Source organism: Cetorhinus maximus, chromosome 29 (genome assembly GCF_964194155.1).
Source record: "Cetorhinus maximus chromosome 29, sCetMax3.hap1.1, whole genome shotgun sequence".
NCBI lineage: Eukaryota > Metazoa > Chordata > Chondrichthyes > Lamniformes > Cetorhinidae > Cetorhinus > Cetorhinus maximus.
This window is the reverse complement of record NC_135907.1, coordinates 6733393-6759644: the sequence shown is the minus strand read 5'-3', so window position 1 is coordinate 6759644 and position 26252 is coordinate 6733393. Positions and strand designations below refer to the sequence as shown.

Sequence of the window (26252 nt, the reverse complement as noted above, 5' to 3'; positions counted from 1 at the left end):
GGAACTGTTTAAATCCCCTCGGGCTGTACAGCTCAAAATGAAAGGCTGTAAATGATTGTAATATTGTTTGTACTGATGCACCTGGTGATACATTTTGTAAAAGTTGAACCGGATTGTACCCTTGTAATGGTGTTTTTGAAATGGTTTGGAATGTGGTTGAAGATATTTTATGAATAAAGTTTATTTTTGCAAAAAAAAAAGTGTAGTAAAGGAACCACTTGAATATTGTATCTGGACTCCGAGTGTTGAAATTTTGTCCCAGAGTATTCCTCGGACCTTTCAATTGGTGCTGCGAGCAGGGCCCGAAGGATGCAGGACACCGACGGGGAAATGGGATGAGTCACAGTGTGAATTCATTTTTATTCATACTAAATCCGACTCCGTCCCGATCCAGGAAGTGTCAGGCACCCCGCGTATCAGAAACCTGGGCTCCAGGCAATAGTTCAAGGGGTGGTAAGGGTGGGGTAGTTCGCTTGTCTTATAGATTGTTATAATTACATCCGGTATTAGCCGCAAGTAACGAGTTCGGTCAGAAAGGATCCAGGGTAAGAACCGTACCGCTGACAACAACTATACCCCGACCGTCTTACCCAGAGATGGCCAGTGGTGACAAACTCGAGTGGGGACCAGAGGGATCCTTGACACAGCATTGAGCTGACAAAAATAAGAAATCGATAGGCAAAATGAGAAAGAACAATTGGAACCCATTTGACTCACCCGCTGATCAGAGAAAATGGTGGGATAATCAGAAAAAAGACAAAGATGATGAAGCCTGGATCCTAATGTTAAGACAACACATAGAGTTAAGTAAGAAAGTAAATCGAATGTTGGCCAACAAATCCCAAAATGAAGAGCTGGTCCAGGCAAAAAATCTCATGTCAGTTTCGGCAGCTTTACCACAGCCACCAGTAGCTGCACAATACGCAGATAATATAGATTGGAACGGGCTGGTGGAACAGGCGGCAGGATATGAGGAACAACGGGAAGCGGGTTGGGAATCACCACCACCATAACCCGTGGCCCCAATTAAGATAGAGCTTGTGCCCCCGGTGCCCGGACAACCAGGCAGACCAGGCACAGCAGCAAGCTGATTTCCGAGCCTTTAGAGCAGAAATGGCACAAGACTTAGGGCAAGCCCCATAAAACAAGAAAAGGGCGAGAGTGCCCATGAATATGGCAATCGGAAGTTTGAGGCATATTGTAACTACGGGGGTGTAGGTGCTGCGCTGAACCGAGACGATGTACAGTTTATGCAATTGTACAAGGATGGCCTTAGCCTGGCCCACCAGGCAATCCTAGACACCGGGCCCGGGCCCACCAGGCGATCCTAGACACCGGGCCCGGGCCCACCAGGCCATCCTAGACACTGGGCCCACCAGGCCATCCTAGACACCGGGCCCGGGCCCACCAGGCCATCCTAGACACCAGGCCCGGGCCCACCAGGCCATCCTAGACACCGGGCCCGGGCCCACCAGTCAATCCTAGACACCGGGCTAGTAGACAAGAACACATATGATCGAGGAAGATGGGCCACCGGGGTAGATAACCACATAGGGAAAACTAAGATAAAGGTGTCGGCAGTGAGGTTACAAACCCCACTGAAATGGTGGCCACTGCAGCAGCCGTTCCTAAACCCGAGGTGTGCTTTAATTGTAAAAACCCGAACATAAAATATTTACAGTGTTAGATGTAGCCAATGGATTTTGGTCGATACCACTGGACCAGGAATCCCAAGATAAATTCGCTTTCACAGTGGGAGGGAGACGGTGTACATGGGCGAGGCTCCCACAGGGATTCCACAACAGCCCCAACATCCTCCATCGGGTCACGAGTGAGAAGCTGAGTCCGTGCGACGTAGAGTCTAACAACAGTACAATCTTATAATATGCAGATGATATCCTAATAGCGTCAGAATCGGAAAGGGGCCACATCGGAGCTCTCCTGATAGCCATAAGGACACTGAAAAATGCTGGATTTAAGATAAACCCCTTTATGAGTTGCTGACCGGGAGGGCGATGCGCTTGCCAGAGGGCAGAGCCACCGGAAGTGAGGATATGGGACCCATCAGAGATAAAATTAAAAATGATATTAAGCAATTGGATGGACAGCTAAAGGAATTACAACAGGAAGTGAAGGACCAACAGGCTATCAGGGATTTAGAAGAGAGGACAAAAGGGGGACCCCCGTCACCACCGGCTGAGGTCGGAGACATGGTGTTTGTTCAAATCACCCCTAGCCAACCAGGTTTTGCCCCAAAATGGACTGGACCGTACGGAATTATTCACGTGCCTGCGCCGATATGAAGGGAAAAGCTAGGTGGAAACACTGGTCACAACTGAAAAGGTATGATGTAAGTAAGAAAGACTAAATTACCAGGCAGTGGGAGGAAAACGGGCAACGAGCAGTCCGTACTGTGTTAGCCAAGTGGTTTAGGATTCATTCCCGATCTGGAGGACTGGCCATCTGAAAGAGAAAAGGGGGAATCCTCAACTACGGGGAGGGTCACCGTGGGCTGTGCACAAGGAGGGACGTAAAGGAGAAAGCTACAGTGTGTGAGAGATACAGTGTGTGAGAGATTTTTCGCAATTTACCTTCACACCCCAGGAGAACAACAACTGGGGTCACTGTCCCGGGGAGGAAGACTTGGGAATGACAGATACCTGGCATTGGATCTTGAGGGCCAAACACGGAGAGTTGACTGCAACGGCGGACCCCCGGACCGACACCACCCTGCTATCACAGGACACGACGACACCACAGAGACTATCTTGCCCAGACATGACCCCTGGGCCACAGAATGGACTGCTACTGTATACGGACGATGAACTCTTGTATGATAATGTTAAACATGAAATTGTACAGGTAATTGTGAACCTGGCAGGTATGCAACTGCCTGAGTATTGCAGTAACCAAGCGCCCCTACGAAAACTGTACAAATTACTGAGTAAGGCTGTGATTAATCAGCCGGCCGACGCCACGGGTGCCACTAGATTCAGGGGACATCCTGCTTTCCACCGCCAGAAGAGAGAGTTAGTTAACAATGTACTGACAGGGGTGAACACAGGGACTTCCCTGGTAAACTCTCTCGACATTCAAGGAATCAACTCCGAGGTCACGAATCTTAAAGGGATCATGAGGCAGCTTGCTCATAAGAGTAGCGAGGGGTGGTGAAACGGCAGCGGCCCTAGGGGGCAAGAGTGTGGCATCTGTATTGGAAAGCGTACACGTTATAGAGACCCATGCTAAAGCCACCAGCCAATTAATAGAAAGGGAGGAACGACAAGAGGGCAGCACCTAAAAAAGCCAGCTTACGGCCAGTGGCTGATCGGGCAATTAAGACAAAATCTGGGCCAGATCCAAAGTGGGGAGGTACCGGGCTGGATCAACAGTGCCCGGTTGTGGGGGATGGCCAAGAACCCAGGCGTCATCGACGCATGTACATTGAAAGGAGTGACCAGGGTGTATGCGGTGATTCAGAAGTGCACCTCAAACCAAATGAACGTGTTAGGTATGGGCAATCCCCTCAGTCACAGCAGACACGGGCCCACACCCTCAGTACCGAGTGGAGAACATTGGGTTAATCCGAGACAATGACTCCCTCCGGTACTACCCCATAGATATGCATGCCATACGCAAGAATGAGGGCATACACAGGGTATCACTGAGCGGCTGCAGATGGAAAGGTAACCTCACAATTTGCTCCCATCCAGTTGGAACGGGGGGGGGGTGCTGGACAAATGCGGGTACAACCGAACGGAGGGTTGTATATTAGAAATTACCCACAGAGAAAACCATCACACCCGCTCAGGATACAAGGGAACCCCGGCTCCCAGTTACTATCAGACACAGCGTGAATAATGTACGTCCAACAAAGGGGTCAGGTCTCAGTCAACGCCTCCGACACACTCCACCATGCCCTGGAACACTATGAGGAACCTAAGCAGGCCCCAATTCCCCACCTTCCCGAAAGTCTGACAAAGTTTAAAGGTGACTTACGAAAGGTGAGGAATCAGCATTACGTGTTACAGGCGGTGTTTAAAAGGCTAATCAATGATACGGAAGAGCACTTGAGAGATCCGACGGTGGGAGCAAGTGTGGGAATGGGGGCTGAATGTGGACATACACCCCTGGATAAGAATAAGCTCTCATATACTCGTCGCAGTGCAGCTAGTGTTAGCATTGTTTAACTCTAATTCTTTCAATGTCTTCTCCAGACAATCCAAAAAGTACCAGGGGACCATGAGTGGCGTACTGAGAGGCTGCAAGGAGACATTTGCGTTACATTATGGGACCAGCAACACTCACACACACACAGATTACACAATCCACACTGACATCACTAAAAATCACAGACGGAATCTCAGTAACAATCCACATGCTTTGCACAGTCTTGTGTTGGGGGTTTAGTGTTTGATATTTCAAACTGCAGTGACATTCCCGACAAGATGAGTTAAAGTTTTAACCTTAACCAGAAAATGGCTGAAACATTGTTTTCCTGGGATGAACACGTCAAAGGACAGGAAGAATCAGAAAGTTGTCCTGCCCTGGGATTAACATATCAATGGACAGGCCTCCTGGGGAGCAGATTGAGAGACATCCCAACATGCCAGGGGTGGAGTCTGCAAACTGCTCATTCAGGATATACCTGGCTAGGAACCCAATCCGAAAACCGCCTCCAGAGTGCGGAGCTAGTCCCCACTCTGGCTTAATGTGCGTGTGTGTTCCCTCTGTCTCAATCTGCTTTATAACTCTTTGACTTGTTTGTATTTGGATGTTGCTGAGTTGTAACTGAGAGTGATTCATTGGCTCTTGCGTTATTTTGTTTGAAAATGTTCTTTGCTCTCTGTTTTAATGGAATTAATTTTCTCCCCCACCCCTCAAAGAATTTTTATTTTGAAACCTGCAATCTGAAGATCCAGACTGGGACAAGGACTCTTCTTCTTCAGGAGTTTCCTGAGACCTTCTCCAAGGCCGTGCTCCATGGGCCCACGTGAGTTTGTGTCCGTTTCTTACCCCGAGATTTCAATTCCTCTCCGGGACCCTGGTTTTCGGTGGCTCCGGTTAACCAGTTCCTGTTGGACTGTGGGCCTGGAGTTTCAAAAAGAAAATCTTGGGGTTAAAGTAGCCCAGCCTTGCAATCTAAAACTTACATGTTAGCCTCCAGTGTGTGAGGAACAGGAGCCCCACAAGAGGAAATGAAAAGTCCTAAAGTGAAGCTGCCTAAAATCTTGTTATAATTCAGGGATAATGCGTGTAATTTGGGCTGCGCGATCATTCTGACGGTTAAACGGGATTCCCGGTGGTCATTTTACTGAGGGTTTAGGTTTCTATCTGCCTTTCTCCAGTTTTCTTTCTGTTTATTTCTTCGCTTTGCGCTATTTAAGCCTTCAAGGAATAATCACAGGTGAATTGATGGACCCACAGCAGGGGAAGTGAGCTGCAGAAGGGGCAGGGAAAGACTTTACACATGGGGAGAGGAGGCAGGAGTTTCAGAAGGTAGGAGTCACACAGGGGGCTGATTAAGGGGGAGATTATACAGAGGAGGTGGGAGGCTGCTGTTCGTTTCGGAGGGGGGTAATTTGAATGAACATGGGGACAGGGTGCTTGTTCATGTTTGAAATAGTGAGGGGTCGCTGCTACATGTTTAAAATGGTGAATGCATATGAGTTAATAGCTGACTGATATGAGTTTGTATTTATACAGACGTCCAGAGAGATAGGGGGTGGGGCGGTGCTGGGAGTGTGGGGACTGTTGTGATGGTGGGTTGGGTGTTAGATGGGGGTTGTTTGAGAGAGATTTTTGAGTGGGCAAACGCGGGGTTAAAAATGGCGCGAGTAATTTGGCGGCCACAAAACAAACGGTCTGGCGAAAATGATGCAGAGATGGAATAATTGCCGGCTGATAATGACAGGGAGGAAAAGAATGGGGGTTGGATAATATTTGCGAGGAGGAAAGAAAAAACTAAATAACCAGTCCAGTATAGATTTTGAAGAGCACACATTGGGGGTTATATATTTCTTTTTTCAGAAAAGGTTGCTGACAGGAAATAGAAGAGAAAATGAAAGATATGATGAAATCTATTTTTTGAATTGTGAATCAGGGGAGAGCGCGAACGCAGTCCCCCACTACCACAAATTTTGCAGTCGAGTATCCCGCATTTGGGGACATCGCAGGCGTTAGCACACCCGAAGTGCAATGGGCTAGCCTCGTCCTGGGAGAACCTTTTTTTTCTTTTTTTTGCAAAAATATACTTTATTCATAAAATATCTTCAATCACATTCCAAACCATTTCAATAACAACATTACAAGGGTACAATCCAGGTTAAACTTTTACAAAATGTATCACCAGGTGCATCAGTACAAACAATATTACAATCATTTACAGCCTTTCATTTTGAGCTGTACAGCCCGAGGGGATTTAAACAGTTCCCAGTCCCTCGGTGCGCTGTGGTAGAAAGGTCTTAGACAGCGACCCTTCCCCATTGCGCCTTTGCGGCAGCTGCTCCAAGATTTAGTGCATCCCACAACACGTAGTCCTGGACTTTGGATTGTGCCAGTCCGCAACAATCGGTCGGGGACAACTCTTTGTGCTGGAAGACCAACAAGTTTCGGGCAGACCAAAGCGCCTCTTTCACCGAGTTGATGATCCTCCAGCTGCAGTTGATGTTTGTCTCGGTGTGTGTCCCTGGGAACAGCCCGTAGAGCACAGAGTCCCGTGTCACAGAACTGCTCGGGATGAACCTCAACAGCAACCACTGCATCTCTCTCCAGACTTTCTTTGCAAAGGCACAATCCACAAGGAGGTGAACAACGGTCTCTTCCCCACCACAGCCACCTCGAGGGCAACGTGCAGAGGGGGTGAGACTCCTGACGTGTAGGAAGGATCTGACGGGGAGGGCCTTTCTCACCACCAGCCAAGCTACGTCTTGGTGCTTGTTGGAAAGTTCTGGCGATGAGGCATTCTGCCAAATGACTTTGACAGTCTGCTCGGGGAACCATCCCACAGGGTCCACCCTCTCCTTTTCCCTCAGGGCCTCTAGGACGTTACGTGCTGACCACTGCCTGATGGACTTGTGGTCAAAGGTGTTTTTCTGCATAAATTTTTCCACGAGGGACAGGTGGTAGGGCACGGTCCAACTACTTGGAGCGTTCAGCGGCAGCGTGGCCAGACCCATCCTTCGCAACACCGGGGACAGGTAGAACCTCAGCACGTAGTGACACTTGGTGTTTGCGAACTGAGAGTCTATGCACCGCTTGACGCAGCCACACACAAAGGTGGCCATCAGTATGAGGGCGATGTTGGGCACGGTTTTTCCCCCTTTATCTAGAGGCTTGTACATCGCGTCTCTGCGGACACGATCCATTTTTGACCTCCAGATAAAGCGGAAGATGGCTCGTGTGATCACCACCACGCAGGAGTGTGGAATGGGCCAGACCTGCGCCACGTACAGCAACAGCGAGAGTGCCTCACACCTGATGACCAGGTTCTTACCCGCAACGGAGAGGGAGCGTCGCTCCCACATGCCCAGTTTCCTTTTCACCATAGACACTCGCTCCTTCCAGTTTCTAACGCATGCCCCGGTCCCTCCGAACCATATCCCCAGCACCTTCAGGCCGTCAGCCCTGACAGTGAAGGGGACAAATGATCGGTCAGCCCACTTCCCAAAGAACATGGCCTCGCTCTTCCCACGATTTACCTTGGCTCCCGAGGCCAGTTCGAACTGGTCGCGGATGTGGATCAGTCTGCGCACCGACAGCGGATCCGAGCAGAAGACGGCGACATCATCCATGTGCAGGGAGGCTTTGAACTGAGTGCCTCCACTGCCTGGGATCGTCACTCCTCTTATGCCCGGATCCTTCCTGATGGACTCGGCAAAGGGTTCTATGCAACACACGAAAAGAACAGGCGAGAGAAGACAGCCCTGACTGACTCCAGATTTAATCGGAAAGCTATCTGTTTCCCACCCATTGATCGAGACTGCGCTACTGATGTTAGTGTAGAGCAGTTGGATCCAATTTCGAATTCCCTCCCCAAACCACAATTTGGAGAGCACATCCACCATGTAGGTGTGCGATATTCTGTCAAAGGCCTTCTCCTGATCCAAGCTGATGAGGCAGGTATCCACACACCTGTCCTGTACATAGGCAATCGTATCCCTGAGCAGCGCGAGGCTGTCCGAGATCTTCCTGCCCGGCACAGTGCAGGTCTGGTCATGGTGGATCACCAATTCCAGAGCGGATTTGACACGGTTGGCGATGACCTTGGACAGAATCTTATAGTCCACATTCAACAGCGAAATGGGTCGCCAATTTCTAATTTCCTCCCTTCCCCCCTTGTGCTTGTAGATGAGGGTGATGATGCCTTTCCTCATGGATTCTGACATGCTGCCGGCCAGGAGCATACTCTCGTACACTTCTAGCAGGTCCGGGCCCATCCAGTCCCACAGAGCCGAATACAACTCCGCTGGCAAGCCGTCGCTTCCGGGAGTTTTACTCTTCTCGAAGGACTCAAGGGCCTTAGTCTGTTCGTCAGGAGTTAGCGGTTTGTCCAGGCTCTCCCATGTACTGTCGTCTAAGACCTCCGTGATGGAGGACAGGAAGGACTGGGAGGCCGTGCTGTCTGTGGGCTTCACGTCATACAATCGGGCATAAAAGGATTTGCTGATCCTCAAAATGTCGGACTGCGATGACTTTAGTGAGCCGTCTTCTTCCTTCAGGCTGCTGATCACAGAGCTCTCTCTGTTACTTTTGGAAGAAAAAATGTGAGCACGTCTCATCCTGCTCCACGGAGCGGACTCTGGAACGGAAGATGATCTTGGAGGCCTCCGAGGCAAAGAGCGAGGCTTGCTGGCCCTTCACCTCTTGGAGTTCCTCCTTGACATCGACCCCCATCGACTGCAGCAGGAGCAGATTCTGCAGGTTTTTCTGGAGTCGGGACCTTTCACTCTGTTCCTTTCTAGCTTTCTGGGTGCCTTTGAGGATGAAAAACGTCTTGATGTTTCCCTTGATCGCTTCCCACAACTGTGTCAGGGACTCAAAGAGGGGTTTCACGGTTCTCCAGCCTTTGTAAGACCTCTTGAGCTCCTCGCTGTGCTCAGGGGTCAGCAGTTGCACGTTTAGCTTCCATGCCCCCCTGCCCACCCTCTGGTCTTCCTCCAAGTGACAGTCAACCAGTAGGAGGCAGTGGTCGGAGAACACCGGCTTGACGTCGGTGGATCTGACTGCGAACGCGCGGGACACAAACAGGAAGTCTATCCTGAAACGGATGGACCCGTCTGGCCGCGACCAGGTGTATCTACGCTGCGCTCAAGCGGCCGTACCGGCACAAAATGGGCAGCCGGCCCAGGCACCAATACACGGACAGAGAGCTATAACGGGGGCTTCCCGGCGCAACTGAGAACCACGTATGTGTCCCTGTCACCTAGCGCAACCATGAAGCTATTGGAAACAAATTACCCCAACTAAAACCTAGACATGGAAATGAGTCGTTTTGGCAAAAATTGAGGGAAATACGGCAATGCCACGATCTCCATAACAGGGACGTTCGCGGGTTAGTCCGGATAAAACTACCTGAGGCGTTTTGGGGACGGCTGCAGCGAGCGTATCAGGACGGAACCTGGTGTAATGATATCGCTGCAGACCAGGGACAGCAGCAAGCTGATTTCCGAGCCTTTAGAGCAGAAATGGCACAAGTCTTAGGGCAAGCCCCAGTTAATTGGAATACAGTGACTGGAGTAAAACAAGAAAAGGGCGAGAGTGCCCATGAATATGGCAATTGGAAGTTTGAGGCATATTGTAACTATGGGGGTGTAGGTGCACTGGAGGTTCACTAGAGCTTTCCCCACCAGGGACTGCAGCGCCACCACGGCCACAAAGATCCTCGCTTTTGAAGTAGTACCAAGATGGGGAATCCCTTTACAGATAGATTCGGATCAAGGAGCGCATTTTACGGACAGTATTATGAAAAGGACGTGTGAGCTGCTCGGAGTAAAACAGAAATTTCACGTACCTGACCGTCCACAAAGCTCAGGAATGGAAGAATGTATGAACCGCACGTTAAAAAATGCTATTGCAATGGCAAACACAACAACTGGTGGGGGATGGGTGGATGTGCTCCCCTGCATATTGATGCGACTGAGGGCTACCCCCAACAGGACAACTGGTTTAACCCCTTATGAGTTGCTGACCGGGAGGGCGATGCGCTTGCCAGAGGGCAGAGCCACCGGAAGTGAGGATATGGGACCCATCAGAGATAAAATTAAAAACGATATTAAGCAATTGGATGGACAGCTAAAGGAATTACAACAGGAAGTGAAGGACCAACAGGCTATCAGGGATTTAGAAGAGAGGACAAAAGGGGGACTCCCGTCACCACCGGCTGAGGTCGGAGACATGGTGTTTGTTCATATCACCCCTAGCCAACCAGTTTTTGCCCCAAAATGGACTGGACCGTACGGAATTATTCACGTGCCTGCGTCGGTATGAAGGGAAAAGCTAGGTGGAAACACTGGTCGCAACTGAAAAGGTATGATGTAAGTAAGAGAGACTAAATTACCAGGCAGCGGGGGGAAAACGGGCAACGAGCAGTCCGTACTGTGTAGGCCAAGTGGTTTAGGATTCATTCCCGATCTGGAGGACTGGCCATCTGAAAGACAAAAGGGGGAATCCTCAACTACGGGGAGGGTCACCGTGGGCTGTGCACAAGGAGGGACGTAAAGGAGAAAGCTGCCTCTTATATCCAACCTAAACCCTGGTGATCACCAGCAGTGTGCTTCATTACAGAAATAACAATAACCGGGTAACCTCCACGCCAAGATGGAAAAAAGCTGGGTGTCCATGATCATTACCAGGGCCCTGGCTATCGCAGCCACCGGCATACAGAATGTAAACCGTGAAGCAGTGGCCGGTATGGGCTTATACTACAAGAATGTCAGCGACGGATATTGCGTGAAAGGAGGTGTGAATGTCACAACGGAAAGGTCAATGCTCTTCAAGTGTGGCACCGGGCTTACGCAACTATCCATTGGAATGAGCGATGGTGAGAGCCTAGGGCAGAGCTCGCATTCGGGAACGGAACTCCGATGGAAAAATGAGGGCCCACTATGCTTCCAGATCAGCGATGGTTCGGACGGACCCTGGACATGTGCGAAGGGGGCACAGGTCCAGATACAGTGTGTGAGAGATTTTTCGCAATTTACCTTCACACCCCAGGACAACAACAACTGGGGTCACTGTCCCGGGGAGGAGGACTTGGGAATGACAGATACCTGGCATTGGATCTTGAGGGCCAAACACGGAGAGTTGACTGCAACGGCGGACCCCCGGACCGACACCACCCCGCTATCACAGGACACGACAAGAGACTATCTTGCCCAGACATGACCCCTGGGCCACAGAATGAACTGGTACTGTATATGGACGGTGAACTCTTGTATGATAATGTTAAACATGAAATTGTACAGGTAATTGTGAACCTGGCAGGTATGCAACTGCCTGAGTATTGCAGTAACCAAGCGCCCCTACGAAAACTGTACAAATTACTGAGTAAGGCTGTGATTAATCAGCCGGCCGACGCCACGGGTGCCACTAGATTCAGGGGACATCCTGCTTTCCACCGCCAGGAGAGAGAGTTAGTTAACAATGTACTGACAGGGGTGAACACAGGGACTTCCCTGGTAAACTCTCTCGACATTCAAGGAATCAACTCCGAGGTCACGAATCTTAAAGGGATCATGAGGCAGCTTGCTCATGAGAGTAGCGAGGGGTGGTGAAACGGCAGCGGCCCTAGGGGGCAAGAGTGTGGCATCTGTATTGGAAAGCGTACACGTTATAGAGACCCATGCTAAAGCCACCAGCCAATTAACAGAAAGGGAGGAACGACAAGAGGGCAGCACCCAAAAAAGCCAGCTTACGGCCGGTGGATGATCGGGCAATTAAGACACAATCTGGGCCAGATCCAAAGGGGGGAGGTACTGGGCTGGATCAACAGTGCCCGGTAGTGGGGGATGGCCAAGAACCCAGGCGTCATCGACGCATGTACATTGAAAGGAGTGACCAGGGTGTATGCGGTGATTCAGAAGTGCACCTCAAACCAAATGAACGTGATAGGTATGGGCAATCCCCTCAGTCACAGCAGACACGGGCCCACACCCTCAGTATCAAGTGGAGAACATTGGGTTAATCCGAGACAATGACTCCCTCCGGTACTACCCCATAGATATGCATGCCATACGCAAGAATGAGGGCATACACGGGGTATCACTGAGTGGGTGCAGGAGGAAAGGTAGCCTCACAATTTGCTCCCAACCAGTTGGAACGGGGGTGGTGCTGGACAAATGTGGGTACAACCGAACGGAGGGTTGTATATTAGAAATTACCCACAGAGGAAACCATCACACCCGCTCAGGATACAAGGGAACCCCGGCTCCCAGTTAGTATCGGACACGCGTGAATAATTTACGTCCAACAAAGGGATCAGGTCTCAGTCAACCAGGGGGTCATTGTGCTGTGGCCTTTGTCTAATTAATACCATTAAGTTACTGATAATAAAAGATATATAAACTGTGCTCATTTGAACCTCGGTGGAGAAGTGCCTGGATTGCCCAGTGTTTGCTCCCCGCATGCGTAATAAAGGAACCACTTGAATATTGCATCTGGACTCCGAGTGTTGAACTTTTGTACCAGAGTATTCCTCGGTTCTTTCAACGTGTTGGTGGATTGAGCAGACAAGTGGCAGATGAAGTTCAATGTACAGAAGTGTGAGGTGATCCATTTTGGCAGGAAGAATATGGTGAGACAGCATAAAATAAAGGAAGAGCCTCTAAAAGAGGTGCACAAACAGAGGGAACTCAGACGTACATAGGCCATTGAAGATGGCAGGACGTGTTGAGAGCAGTTAATAAAGCAGATAGTATCTTAGGCTTTATTAATAGGGGCATTGAGTACAAGAGTAAGGAGGTCATGTTGAACTCGTATAAGACACTAATTAGGCCTCATCTGGAATACTGCGTCCAGTTCTGGGCGCCATACTTGAGGAAGGATGTGAAGACATTGGAGAGGGTACAGAGGAGATTCACAAGAATGATTCCCGGGATGAAGAACTGTAGCTATGAGGATAGATTGGAGAGGATGGGACTGTTTTCCTTGGAGAAAAGAAGGCTGTGAGGAGAGTTGGTGGAGGTATTCAAGATCCTGAGAGATATGGACAAGGTAAATCGTGAGAAACTGTTTCCACTCAAGTGAACATCAAGGACTAGAGGGCACAGATTCAAAATAATTGGCAAAAGGAGTAAATGTGATGTGAGGAAAGATTAATTCACCCAGAGGGTGGTTGGAGTCTGGAACAAAATTCCTGAGAGGGTGCTGGAGGCAGATTCGATCGAGGTATTCAGAAGGGAATTGGATCGTTACCTGAAAAGACAGAATGTGCAAGGTTACGGGGATGAGGCAGGGGAGTAGCACTAGGTGGAAGGCTCTTTCAGAGACCCAGTGCAGACTTGATAGGCCAAATGGCCTCCTTCCACACTGTAAAAAATTCTGTGACATCACAAAGCAGTATCAAGATTTTGTGATTTAGAGATAGATCATGAAATCGGAAATGATCAAAACAAAGGGCGTACATTTATTGTGAGCTGTACAGCCCGAGGGGCTCTAAACAGTTCCCAGTCCCTCGGTACACTGTGGCAGAAGGGTCTTAGACAGCGACCCTTCCCCATTGCGCCTTTGCGGCAGCTGCCCCAAGCTTTAGTGCGTCCCTCAGCACGTAGTCCTCGGCCTTGGAATGTGCCAGTCCGCAACACTCGGTCGGGGACAACTCTTTGTGCTGGAAGACCAACAAGTTTCGGGCAGACCAAAGAGCGTCTTTCACCGAGTTGATGATCCTCCAGCTGCAGTTGATGTTTGTCTCGGTGTGTGTCCCTGGGAACAGCCCGTAGAGCACAGAGTCCTGTGTCACAGAACTGCTCGGGATGAACCTCGACAGAAACCACTGCATCTCTCTCCAGACTTTCTTTGCAAAGGCACAATCCACAAGGAGGTGGACAACGGTCACTTCCCCACCACAGCCACCTCGAGGGCAACGTGCAGAGGGGGTGAGCTTCCTGGCGTGTAGGAAGGATCTGACGGGGAGGGCCTTTCTCACCACCAGCCAAGCTACGTCTTGGTGCTTGTTGGAAAGTTCTGGCGATGAGGCATTCTGCCAAATGACTTTGACAGTCTGCTCGGGGAACCATCCCACAGGGTCCACCCTCTCCTTATCCCTCAGGGCCTCTAGGACGTTACGTGCTGACCACTGCCTGATGGACTTGTGGTCAAAGGTGTTTTTCTGCATAAAGTTTTCCACCAGGGACAGGTGGTACGGCACGGTCCAACTACTTGGAGCGTTCCGCGGCAGCGTGGCCAGACCCATCCTTCGCAACACCGGGGACAGGTAGAACCTCAGCACGTAGTGACACCTGGTGTTTGCGTACTGAGGGTCTACGCACCGCTTGATGCAGCCGCACACAAAGGTGGCCATCAGTATGAGGGCGATGTTGGGCACGTTTATTCCCCCTTTATCTAGAGGCTTATACAGCGCGTCCCTGCGGACACGATCCATTTTCGACCTCCAGATAAAGGGGAAGATGGCTCGGGTGATCGCCATCGCGCAGCAGTCTGGAATGGGCCAGACCTGCGCCATGTACAGCAACAGCGAGAGTGCCTCACACCTGATGACCAGGTTCTTACCCGCAACGGAGAGGAAGCGTCGCTCCCAGATTCCCAGTTTCCTTTTCACCATAGACACTGGATCCTTCCAGTTTCTAACGCATACCCCGGTCCCTCTGAACCATATCCCCAGCACCTTCAGGCCGTCAGCACTGACGGTGAAGGGGACAAAGGATCGGTCAGCCCAGTTCCCAAAGAACATGGCCTCGCTCTTCCCACGATTTACCTTGGCTCCCGAGTCCAGTTCGAACTGGTCGCAGATGTGGATCAGTCTGCACACCGACAGCGGATCAGAACAGAAGACGGCGACATCGTCCATGTACAGGGAGGCTTTGATCTGAGTGCCTCCACTGCCTGGGATCGTAACTCCTCTAATGCCCGGATCCTTCCTGATGGACTCAGCAAAGAACAGGCGAGAGAGGACAGCCCTGCCTGACTCCAGATTTAATTGGAAAGCTATCTGATTCCCACCCATTGATTGAGACTGCGCTACTGATGTTAGTGTAGAGTAGGATCCAACTGGATCCAATTGCGAATTCCCTCCCCAAACCCCATTTTGAGAGCACATCCACCATGTAGGTGTGCGATATTCTGTCAAAGGCTTTCTCCTAATCCAGGCTGATGAGGCAGGTATCCACACCCCTGTCCTGTACATAGGCAATCGTATCACTGAGCAGCGCCAGGCTGTCAGAGATCTTCCTGCCCGGCACAGTGCAGGTCTGGTCAGGGTGTATCACCAATTCCAGAGCGGATTTGACCCGATTGGCGATGACCTTGGACAGAATCTTATAGTCCACATTCAACAGTGAAATGGGTCGCCAATTTCTAATTTCCTCCCTTTCTTCCTTGTGCTTGTACATGAGGGTGATGATGCCTTTCCTCATGGATTCTGACATGCTGCCGGCCAGGAGCATACTCTCGTACACTCCTAGCAGGTCTGGGCCGATCAAGTCCCACAGAGCCGAATACAACTCCGCCGGCAGGCCGTCGCTTCCGGGGGTTTTACTCTTCTCGAAGGACTCGAGGGCCTTAGTCAGTTCGTCAGGAGTTAGCGGTTTGTCTAGGCTCTCCCGCGTACTGTGGTCTAAGACCTCCGTGATAGAGGACAGGAAGGACTGGGAGGCCGTGCTGTCCGTGGGCTTCACGTCATACAGTCCGGCATAAAAGGATTTGCTGATCCTCAGAATGTCGGACCGTGATGACTTTACTGAGCCGTCTTCTTCCTTCAGGCTGCTGATCACAGAGCGCTCTCTGTGTACCTTTTGGAAGAAGAAACGTGAGCACGTCTCATCCTGCTCCATGGAGCGGACCCTGGAACGGAAGATGATCTTGGAGGCCTCCGAGGCAAAGTGCGAGGCTTGCTGGCCCTTCACCTCTTGGAGCTCCTCCTTGACATCGACCCCCATCGACTGCAGCCGGAGCAGATTCTGCATCTTTTTCTGGAGTCGGGACATTTCCCTCTGTTCCTTTCTAGCTTTCTGGGTGCCTTTGAGGATGAAAAACCTCTTGATGCTTCCCTTGATCACTTCCCACCAGTGTGTCAGGGACTCAAAGAGGGGTTTCACGGTTCTCCAACCTTTGTAATCCCTCTTGAGCTCCTCAATGTTCTCTGGGGTCAGCAGTTGCACATTTAGCTTCCATGCCCCCCTGCCCACCCTCAGGTCCTTCTCCAAGTGGCAGTCCGCCAGTAGGAGGCAGTGGTCAGAGAAGAACACCGGCTTGACCTCGGTGGATCTGACTGTGAATGCACGGGACACAAAGAGGAAGTCTATCCTGGAACGAATGGACCCGTCTGGCCGCGACCAGGTGTATCTACGCTGCGCTCCGTCTGCAGGGTTGCTGAAGATGTCGTGCAGCTTGGCATCCTTAACTGTTTCCATCAGGGATCTGGACGTAGCGTCCAATCTGCTTCCGGCCCTGCCGGATCGTCCAGCCGCATCGATGATGCAGTTGAAGTCCCCGCCCAGAATGACCGGCCTGGAGGTCGCCAGCAGCAGTGGGAGCTGCTGAAAAACCTCCAGCCGCTCAGCCCCTTGTGCCGGGCCGTACACGTTAATTAACCGGAGTGGAGCGTTCTTGTACATTACGTCTGCTACCAGGAGTCGCCCGCCCACCACCTCCTTGACCTCGGAGACGGTGAAGTTGCCTCCCCGCAGCAGAATACCCAGGCCGGAGGAACGAGAGTCGTTTCCGCCCGACCAGATCGATGGCCCGTGGGACCACCATCGTGACAATTGCCTGTAGGAGCTGAGGTGCGGTATCGCACACTCCTGCAGAAACAACAGGTCAGCTTTGACCTTGGCTAGGTAGTCCAAGGTCGCAACACATCGCGTAGTAGATTTAATGCTACGCACATTTATGGATACAATCTTTAAACCCATTTTAAAGCATTTATTCTCCTACCAAACCCACTGTCTCTGAGAGTCCCAGACCTTTAGTCTGCTCCTTCATACCCGTAGTGAGCTCAAATTCCTTCACTTTGGACGGGCTGAGGTAGATCTCCTTGGCCGTGTTCTGCTCCGGTGGCATCTGGAGGTTCACGTAGAGAGCGGGTTTTGAGATGACCTTTGCTGGAGAAGCTTCTCCAAAACTCACCCCCTCTGGGGTGTTGCTGTTCCCGGCTTCCTGGAGCTGGGGTGCGATGATTGCCTCACTGCTCCCAGATTCCAGGGGCTGTGGTGCACTGGCCTCCTCAGGTTGCAGGCAAAGTTGGGGTGTGCTGGTCTCCTTGTTGTCTCCAATTTTCTGGAGCTCGGGTGTCTCGTCCTCCAACGCCCTGGAGCTTTGCCGCCTCTTCTGTCGGTGCCGCTCTGGCACTTCATCATCCGAAGAGCTGCTGCCCTTGTCATCCGTGTCGGATGGGAGACGCCTCTTGCCGCTTCTCTGGGAAACGCCTTTGCTTCTTCTTCGCTCCCTCTTACTTTTCTTGTTCTTCACCGTCCGCCACTCCCCCTGCTGCTTTTCCACTGCTGCCTCCTCCTCCATTGATTCGCTGTCCTGAGGACTGGGAGGTTCAGGGGGTAGTGCTGTTGATTGGCTCTCTGTTGCCTCAATCTCTTTCTCCACCTTGTCTCTCTCTGTGTCCTCCTTTGTCCCGTTGAGCTCCCTGGGGGCCTTGGTGGTTGGAGTGACACGGAACATTTCTTCTGCTTCCCCCTGGTCGGCTTTGGCTGCCTGTGCGTAAGTACGGCAGCGTTTGGGGCAGGTCCTGTAGAGGTGACTTGCCTCGCCACACAGGTTGCAGCACTTGGCCTGTTTGCAGTCTTTTGTCTGGTGCCCTTCCTGTTTGCAGATCTTGCAGAGGGAGGCGCTGCACTTGGCCGCCACATGACCAGCCTTGCCGCATGAGCGACAATGCTTGGGTTGCCCAGCGTAGACCAGGTAGCCCCGGTTTCCCCCGATAGCGAAACTGGAGGGAGGGTGGAAAATGGCTCCCTTACCATCGGTCTTTAGCGTGACCTTAAACAGGCGTTTGCCTGTCCAGATCCCCAAGTCGTCTCGAATCTCGGTGCCGCTCCCCAACTTATCGAAGTACCTGGTGAGGAAGGTGACCACGTCGGCGACAGGGACGAAGGGGTTGTACACATGCACCATCACCTCACATTCCCGTTGCAACGGCAGAGAAAAGTGCGGCTCCGCCGTCAGGATCTTCATCTCCGGCAGGTCTCTCTTCTCCTCGAACACCCTCAGGAGCCGGACGCAGTCTGCCACTCGCTTGAAAGTCACGTCGAAATAACCACCTTTGCGGGAGTCGTGCAGGGTGAAGATCTCCGTAGCTTGGAAGCCGCACGCCTTCAACAGGATCCTCCTGGTGAAGAAGCCCCGATCCATAGGTGATCCTCCTTCGCTGTGGTTCACCGTGACTCGGACGGTGATAGGTAACCCACGGTATAGATTCGGATTGCGATTGGTTATCGCCCTTCCATCCTGACCTTGCCATGGCAGGACCATGGTGTCGCCCCTGCAACACTTGATCTTAGCCAAAAGGCCGAGAAGCGATGAGAAAGAAAGAAAGTTGTGTTTTGAAAGATGTGCATGTTGAAAAGTAAAGAAAGCAGATGTTTGTAAGAAAACTATTTTTAGCATTGAAAATCCCCTGGAAAGGGGTGGTGCACCATTCCCAGAGATACTGCAATACCGGGTCGATGCGTGGAGTGGACGGAGCAAGCCCCTATTCCATCTCCCTGCTCCAAAAATCAATTTAATATATGGTCCCCAGATAAGGGACGTATCAGATATTAAACTGATAAGAACAGATTTTTTTTTTTTATTGTAAAAATATACTTTATTCATAAAAAATCTTCAATCACATTCAAAACCATTTCAAAAACAACATTACAAGGGTACAATCCAGGTTAAACTTTTACAAATTGTATCACCAGGTGCATCAGTACAAACAATATTACAATCATTTACAGCCTTTCATTTTGATCTGTACAGCCCGAGGGGCTCTAACCAGTTCCCAGTCTCTCGGTGCGCTGTGGTAGAAAGGTCTTAGACAGCGACCCTTCCCCATTGCGCCTTTGCGGCAGCTGCCCCAAGCTTTAGTGCGTCCCTCAGCACGTAGTCCTGGACTTTGGATTGTGCCAGTCCGCAACAATCGGTCGGGGACAACTCTTTGTGCTGGAAGACCAACAAGTTTCGGGCAGACCAAAGCGCCTCTTTCACCGAGTTGATGATCCTCCAGCTGCAGTCGATGTTTGTCTCGGTGTGTGTCCCTGGGAACAGCCCGTAGAGCACAGAGTCCTGTGTCACAGAACTGCTCGGGATGAACCTCGACAGCAACCACTGCATCCCTCTCCAGACTTTCTTTGCAAAGGCACAATCCACAAGGAGGTGAACAACGGTCTCTTCCCCACCACAGCCACCTCGAGGGCAACGTGCAGAGGGGGTGAGACTCCTGGCGTGTAGGAAGGATCTGACGGGGAGGGCCTTTCTCACCACCAGCCAAGCTACGTCTTGGTGCTTGTTGGAAAGTTCTGGCGATGAGGCATTCTGCCAAATGACTTTGACAGTCTGCTCGGGGAACCATCCCACAGGGTCCACCCTCTCCTTTGCCCTCAGGGCCTCTAGGACGTTACGTGCTGACCACTGCCTGATGGACTTGTGGTCAAAGGTGTTTTTCTGCATAAATTTTTCCACCAGGGACAGGTGGTACGGCACGGTCCAACTACTTGGAGCGTTCCGCGGCAGCGTGGCCAGACCCATCCTTCGCAACACCGGGGACAGGTAGAACCTCAGCACGTAGTGACACTTGGTGTTTGCGTACTGAGGGTCTACGCACCGCTTGATGCAGCCACAAACAAAGGTGGCCATCAGTATGAGGGCGATGTTGGGCACGTTTTTTCCCCCTTTATCTAGAGGCTTGTACATCGCGTCCCTGCAGACACGATCCATTTTCGACCTCCAGATAAAGCGGAAGATGGCTCGAGTGATCGCCATCGCGCAGGAGTGTGGAATGGGCCAGACCTGCGCCACGTACAGCAACAGCGAGAGTACCTCACACCTGATGACCAGGTTCTTACCCGCAATGGAGAGGGAGCGTCGCTCCCACATGCCCAGTTTCCTTTTCACCATAGCCACTCGCTCCTTCCAGTTTCTAACGCATGCCCCGGTCCCTCCGAACCATATCCCCAGCACCTTCAGGCCGTCAGCCCTGACAGTGAAGGGGACAAAGGATCGGTCAGCCCAGTTCCCAAAGAACATGGCCTCGCTCTTCCCACGATTTACCTTGGCTCCCGAGGCCAGTTCGAACTGGTCGCAGACGTGCATCAGTCTGCGCACCGACAGCGGATCCGAGCAGAAGACGGCGACGTCGTCCATGTACAGGGAGGCTTTTACCTGAGTGCCTCCACTGCCTGGGATCGTCACTCCTCTTATGCCCGGATCCTTCCTGATGGACTCGGCAAAGGGTTCTATGCAGCACACGAAAAGGACAGGCGAGAGAGGACAGCCCTGCCTGACTCCAGATTTAATCGGAAAGCTATCTGTTTCCCACCCATTGATTGAGACTGCGCTACTGATGTTAGTGTAGAGCAGTTGGATCCAATTTCGAATTCCCTCCCCAAAGCCCATTTTGGAGAGCACATCCCCCATGTAGGTGTGCGATATTCTGTCAAAGGCCTTCTCCTGATCCAAGCTGATGAGGCAGGTATCCACACCCCTGTCCTGTACATAGGCAATCGTATCCCTGAGCAGCGCCAGGCTGTCAGAGATCTTCCTGCCTGGCACAGAGCAGGTCTGGTCAGGGTGAATCACCAATTCCAGAGCGGATTTGACCCGGTTGGCGATGACCTTGGACAGAATCTTATAGTCCACATTCAACAGTGAAATGGGTCGCCAATTTCTAATTTCCTCTCTTTCCCCCTTGTGCTTGTAGATGAGGGTGATGATGCCTTTCCTCATGGATTCTGACATGCTGCCGGCCAGGAGCATACTCTCGTACACTTCTAGCAGGTCTGGGCCGATCAAGTCCCACAGAGCCGAATACAACTCCGCCGGCAGGCCGTCGCTTCCGGGGGTTTTACTCTTCTCGAAGGACTCGAGGGCCTTAGTCAGTTCGTCAGGAGTTAGCGGTTTGTCTAGGCTCTCCCGCGTACTGTGGTCTAAGACCTCCGTGATAGAGGACAGGAAGGACTGGGAGGCCGTGCTGTCCGTGGGCTTCACGTCATACAGTCCGGCATAAAAGGATTTGCTGATCCTCAGAATGTCGGACCGTGATGACTTTACTGAGCCGTCTTCTTCCTTCAGGCTGCTGATCACAGAGCGCTCTCTGTGTACCTTTTGGAAGAAGAAACGTGAGCACGTCTCATCCTGCTCCACGGAGCGGACTCTGGAACGGAAGATGATCTTGGAGGCCTCCGAGGCAAAGTGCGAGGCTTGCTGGCCCTTCACCTCTTGGAGCTCCTCCTTGACATCCACCCCCATCGACTGCAGCCGGAGCAGATTCTGCATCTTTTCCTGGAGTCGGGACATTTCCCTCTGTTCCTTTCTAGCTTTCTGGGTGCCTTTGCGGATGAAAAACCTCTTGATGCTTCCCTTGATCACTTCCCACCAGTGTGTCAGGGACTCAAAGAGGGGTTTCACGGTTCTCCAACCTTTGTAATCCCTCTTGAGCTCCTCAATGTTCTCTGGGGTCAGCAGTTGCACATTTAGCTTCCATGCCCCCCTGCCCACCCTCAGGTCTTCCTCCAAGTGGCAGTCCGCCAGTAGGAGGCAGTGGTCAGAGAAGAACACCGGCTTAACGTCGGTGGATCTGACTGTGAATGCACGGGACACAAACAGGAAGTCTATCCTGGAACGAATGGACCCATCTGGCCGCGACCAGGTGTATCTACGCTGCGCTCCGTCTGCAGGGTTGCTGAAGACGTCGTGCAGCTTGGCATCCTTAACTGTTTCCATCAGGGATCTGGACGTAGCGTCCAATCTGCTTCCGGCCCTGCCGGATCGTCCAGCCGCATCGATGATGCAGTTGAAGTCCCCGCCCAGAATGACCGGCCTGGAGGTCGCCAGCAGCAGTGGGAGCTGCTGAAAAACCTCCAGCCGCTCAGCCCCTTGTGCCGGGCCGTACACGTTAATTAACCGGAGTGGAGCGTTCTTGTACATTACGTCTGCTACCAGGAGTCGCCCGCCCACCACCTCCTTGACCTCGGAGACGGTGAAGTTGCCTCCCCGCAGCAGAATACCCAGGCCGGAGGAACGAGAGTCGTTTCCGCCCGACCAGATCGATGGCCCGTGGGACCACCATCGTGACCATTGCCTGTAGGAGCTGAGGTGCGGTATCGCACACTCCTGCAGAAACAACAGGTCAGCTTTGACCTTGGCTAGGTAGTCCAAGTTCGCAACACATCGCGTAGTAGATTTAATGCTACGCACATTTATGGATACAATCTTTAAACCCATTTTAAAGCATTTATTCTCCTACCAAACCCACTGTCTCTGAGAGTCCCAGACCTTTAGTCTGCTCCTTCATACCCGTAGTGAGCTCAAATTCCTTCACTTTGGATGGGCTGAGGTAGATCTCCTTGGCCGTGTTCTGCTCCAGTGGCATCTGGAGGTTCACGTAGTGAGCGGATTTTGAGATGACCTTTGCTGGAGAAGCTTCTCCAAAACTCACCCCCTCTGGGGTGTTGCTGTTCCCGGCTTCCTGGAGCTGGGGTGCGATGATTGCCTCACTGCTCCCAGATTCCAGGGGCTGTGGTGCACTGGCCTCCTCAGGTTGCAGGCAAAGTTGGGGTGCGTTGGTCTCCTTGTTGTCTCCAATTTTCTGGAGCTCGGGTGTCTCGTCCTCCAACGCCCTGGAGCTTTGCCGCCTCTTCTGTCGGTGCCGCTCTGGCACTTCATCATCCGAAGAGCTGCTGCCCTTGTCATCCGTGTCGGATGGGAGACGCCTCTTGCCGCTTCTCTGGGAAACGCCTTTGCTTCTTCTTCGCTCCCTCTTACTTTTCTTGTTCTTCACCGTCCGCCACTCCCCCTGCTGCTTTCCCACTGCTGCCTCCTCCTCCATTGATTCGCTGTCCTGAGGGCTGGAAGGTTCAGGGGGTAGTGCTGTTGATTGGCTCTCTGTTGCCTCAATCTCTTTCTCCACCTTGTCTCTCTCTGTGTCCTCCTTTGTCCCGTTGAGCTCCCTGGGGGCCTTGGTGGTTGGAGTGACACGGAACCTTTCTTCTGCTTCCCCCTGGTCGGCTTTGGCTGCCTGTGCTTAAGTACGGCAGCGTTTGGGGCAGGTCCTGTAGAGGTGACTTGCCTCGCCACACAGGTTGCAGCACTTGGCCTGTTTGCAGTCTTTTGTCTGGTGCCCTTCCTGTTTGCAGATCTTGCAGAGGGAGGCGCTGCAGTTGGCCGCCACATGGCCAGCCTTGCCGCATGAGCGACAATGCTTGGGTTGCCCAGCGTAGACCAGGTAGCCACGGTTTCCCCCGATTGCGAAACTGGAAGGAGGGTGGAAAATGGCTCCCTTACCATCGGTCTTTAGCGTGACCTTAAACAGGCGTTTGCCTGTCCAGATCCCCAAGTCGTCTCGAATCTCGGTGCCGCTCCCCACCTTATCGAAGTACCTGGTGAGGAAGGTGACCACGTCGGCGACAGGGACGAAGGGGTTGTACACATGCACCATCACCTCACGTTCCCGTTGCAACGGCAGAGAAAAGTGCGGCTCCGCCGTCAGGATCTTCATCTCCGGCAGGTCTCTCTTCTCCTCGAACACCCTCAGGAGCCGGACGCAGTCTGCCACTCGCTTGAACGTCACGTCGAAATAACCACCTTTGCGGGAGTCGTGCAGGGTGAAGATCTCCGTAGCTTGGATGCCGCACGCCTTCAACAGGATCCTCCTGGTGAAGAAGCCCCGATCCATAGGTGATCCTCCTTCGCTATGGTTCACCGTGACTCGGACGGTGATAGGTAACCCACGGTATGGATTCGGATTGCGATTGGTTATCGGCCTTCCATCCCGACCTTGCCTTGGCAGGACCATGGTGTCGCCCCTGCAACACTACACTTGATGTTAGCCAAAAGGCCGAGAAGCGATGAGAAAGAAAGAAAGTTGTGTTTTGAAAGATGTGCATGTTGAAAAGTAAAGAAAGCAGATGTTTGTAAGAAATCTATTTTTAGCATTGAAAATCCCCTGGAAAGGGGTGGTGCACCATTCCCAGAGATACTGCAATACCGGGTCGATGCGTGGAGTGGACAGAGCAAGCCCCTATTCCATCTCCCTGCTCCAAAAATCAATTTAATATATGGTCCCCAGATAAGGGACGTATCAGATATTAAACTGATAAGAACAGATTTTTTTTTTTTATTGTAAAAATATACTTTATTCATAAAAAATCTTCAATCACATTCAAAACCATTTCAAAAACAACATTACAAGGGTACAATCCAGGTTAAACTTTTACAAAATGTATCACCAGGTGCATCAGTACAAACAATATTACAATCATTTACAGCCTTTCATTTTGATCTGTACAGCCCGAGGGGCTCTAAACAGTTCCCAGTCTCTCGGTGCGCTGTGGTAGAAAGGTCTTAGACAGCGACCCTTCCCCATTGCGCCTTTGCGGCAGCTGCCCCAAGCTTTAGTGCGTCCCTCAGCACGTAGTCCTGGACTTTGGATTGTGCCAGTCCGCAACAATCGGTCGGGGACAACTCTTTGTGCTGGAAGACCAACAAGTTTCGGGCAGACCAAAGCGCCTCTTTCACCGAGTTGATGATCCTCCAGCTGCAGTCGATGTTTGTCTCGGTGTGTGTCCCTGGGAACAGCCCGTAGAGCACAGAGTCCTGTGTCACAGAACTGCTCGGGATGAACCTCGACAGCAACCACTGCATCTCTCTCCAGACTTTCTTTGCAAAGGCACAATCCACAAGGAGGTGAACAACGGTCTCTTCCCCACCACAGCCACCTCGAGGGCAACGTGCAGAGGGGGTGAGACTCCTGGCGTGTAGGAAGGATCTGACGGGGAGGGCCTTTCTCACCACCAGCCAAGCTACGTCTTGGTGCTTGTTGGAAAGTTCTGGCGATGAGGCATTCTGCCAAATGACTTTGACAGTCTGCTCGGGGAACCATCCCACAGGGTCCACCCTCTCCTTATCCCTCAGGGCCTCTAGGACGTTACGTGCTGACCACTGCCTGATGGACTTGTGGTCAAAGGTGTTTTTCTGCATAAATTTTTCCACCAGGGACAGGTGGTACGGCACGGTCCAACTACTTGGAGCGTTCCGCGGCAGCGTGGCCAGACCCATCCTTCGCAACACCGGGGACAGGTAGAACCTCAGCACGTAGTGACACTTGGTGTTTGCGTACTGAGGGTCTACGCACCGCTTGATGCAGCCGCACACAAAGGTGGCCATCAGTATGAGGGCGATGTTGGGCACGTTTTTTCCCCCTTTATCTAGAGGCTTGTACATCGCGTCCCTGCAGACACGATCCATTTTCGACCTCCAGATAAAGCGGAAGATGGCTCGAGTGATCGCCATCGCGCAGGAGTGTGGAATGGGCCAGACCTGCGCCACGTACAGCAACAGCGAGAGTACCTCACACCTGATGACCAGGTTCTTACCCGCAATGGAGAGGGAGCGTCGCTCCCACATGCCCAGTTTCCTTTTCACCATAGCCACTCGCTCCTTCCAGTTTCTAACGCATGCCCCGGTCCCTCCGAACCATATCCCCAGCACCTTCAGGCCGTCAGCCCTGACAGTGAAGGGGACAAAGGATCGGTCAGCCCAGTTCCCAAAGAACATGGCCTCGCTCTTCCCACGATTTACCTTGGCTCCCGAGGCCAGTTCGAACTGGTCGCAGACGTGCATCAGTCTGCGCACCGACAGCGGATCCGAGCAGAAGACGGCGACGTCGTCCATGTACAGGGAGGCTTTTACCTGAGTGCCTCCACTGCCTGGGATCGTCACTCCTCTTATGCCCAGATCCTTCCTGATGGACTCGGCAAAGGGTTCTATGCAGCACACAAAAAGGACAGGCGAGAGAGGGCAGCCCTGCCTGACTCCAGATTTAATCGGAAAGCTATCTGTTTCCCACCCATTGATTGAGACTGCGCTACTGA

The 26252-nt window shown here is 52.0% G+C and overlaps 3 pseudogenes; all 3 read right to left on the bottom strand.

Annotated features, from left to right (window-relative positions):
- Positions 1-6097: 6097 nt before the first annotated feature.
- LOC144669703 (U1 spliceosomal RNA) lies at positions 6098-6249 on the bottom strand (annotated as a pseudogene).
- A 12558-nt stretch (positions 6250-18807) lies between these two features.
- Positions 18808-18985, bottom strand: LOC144669672 (U2 spliceosomal RNA; annotated as a pseudogene).
- A 5348-nt stretch (positions 18986-24333) lies between these two features.
- On the bottom strand, positions 24334-24511 carry LOC144669774 (U2 spliceosomal RNA; annotated as a pseudogene).
- Positions 24512-26252: the final 1741 nt, after the last annotated feature.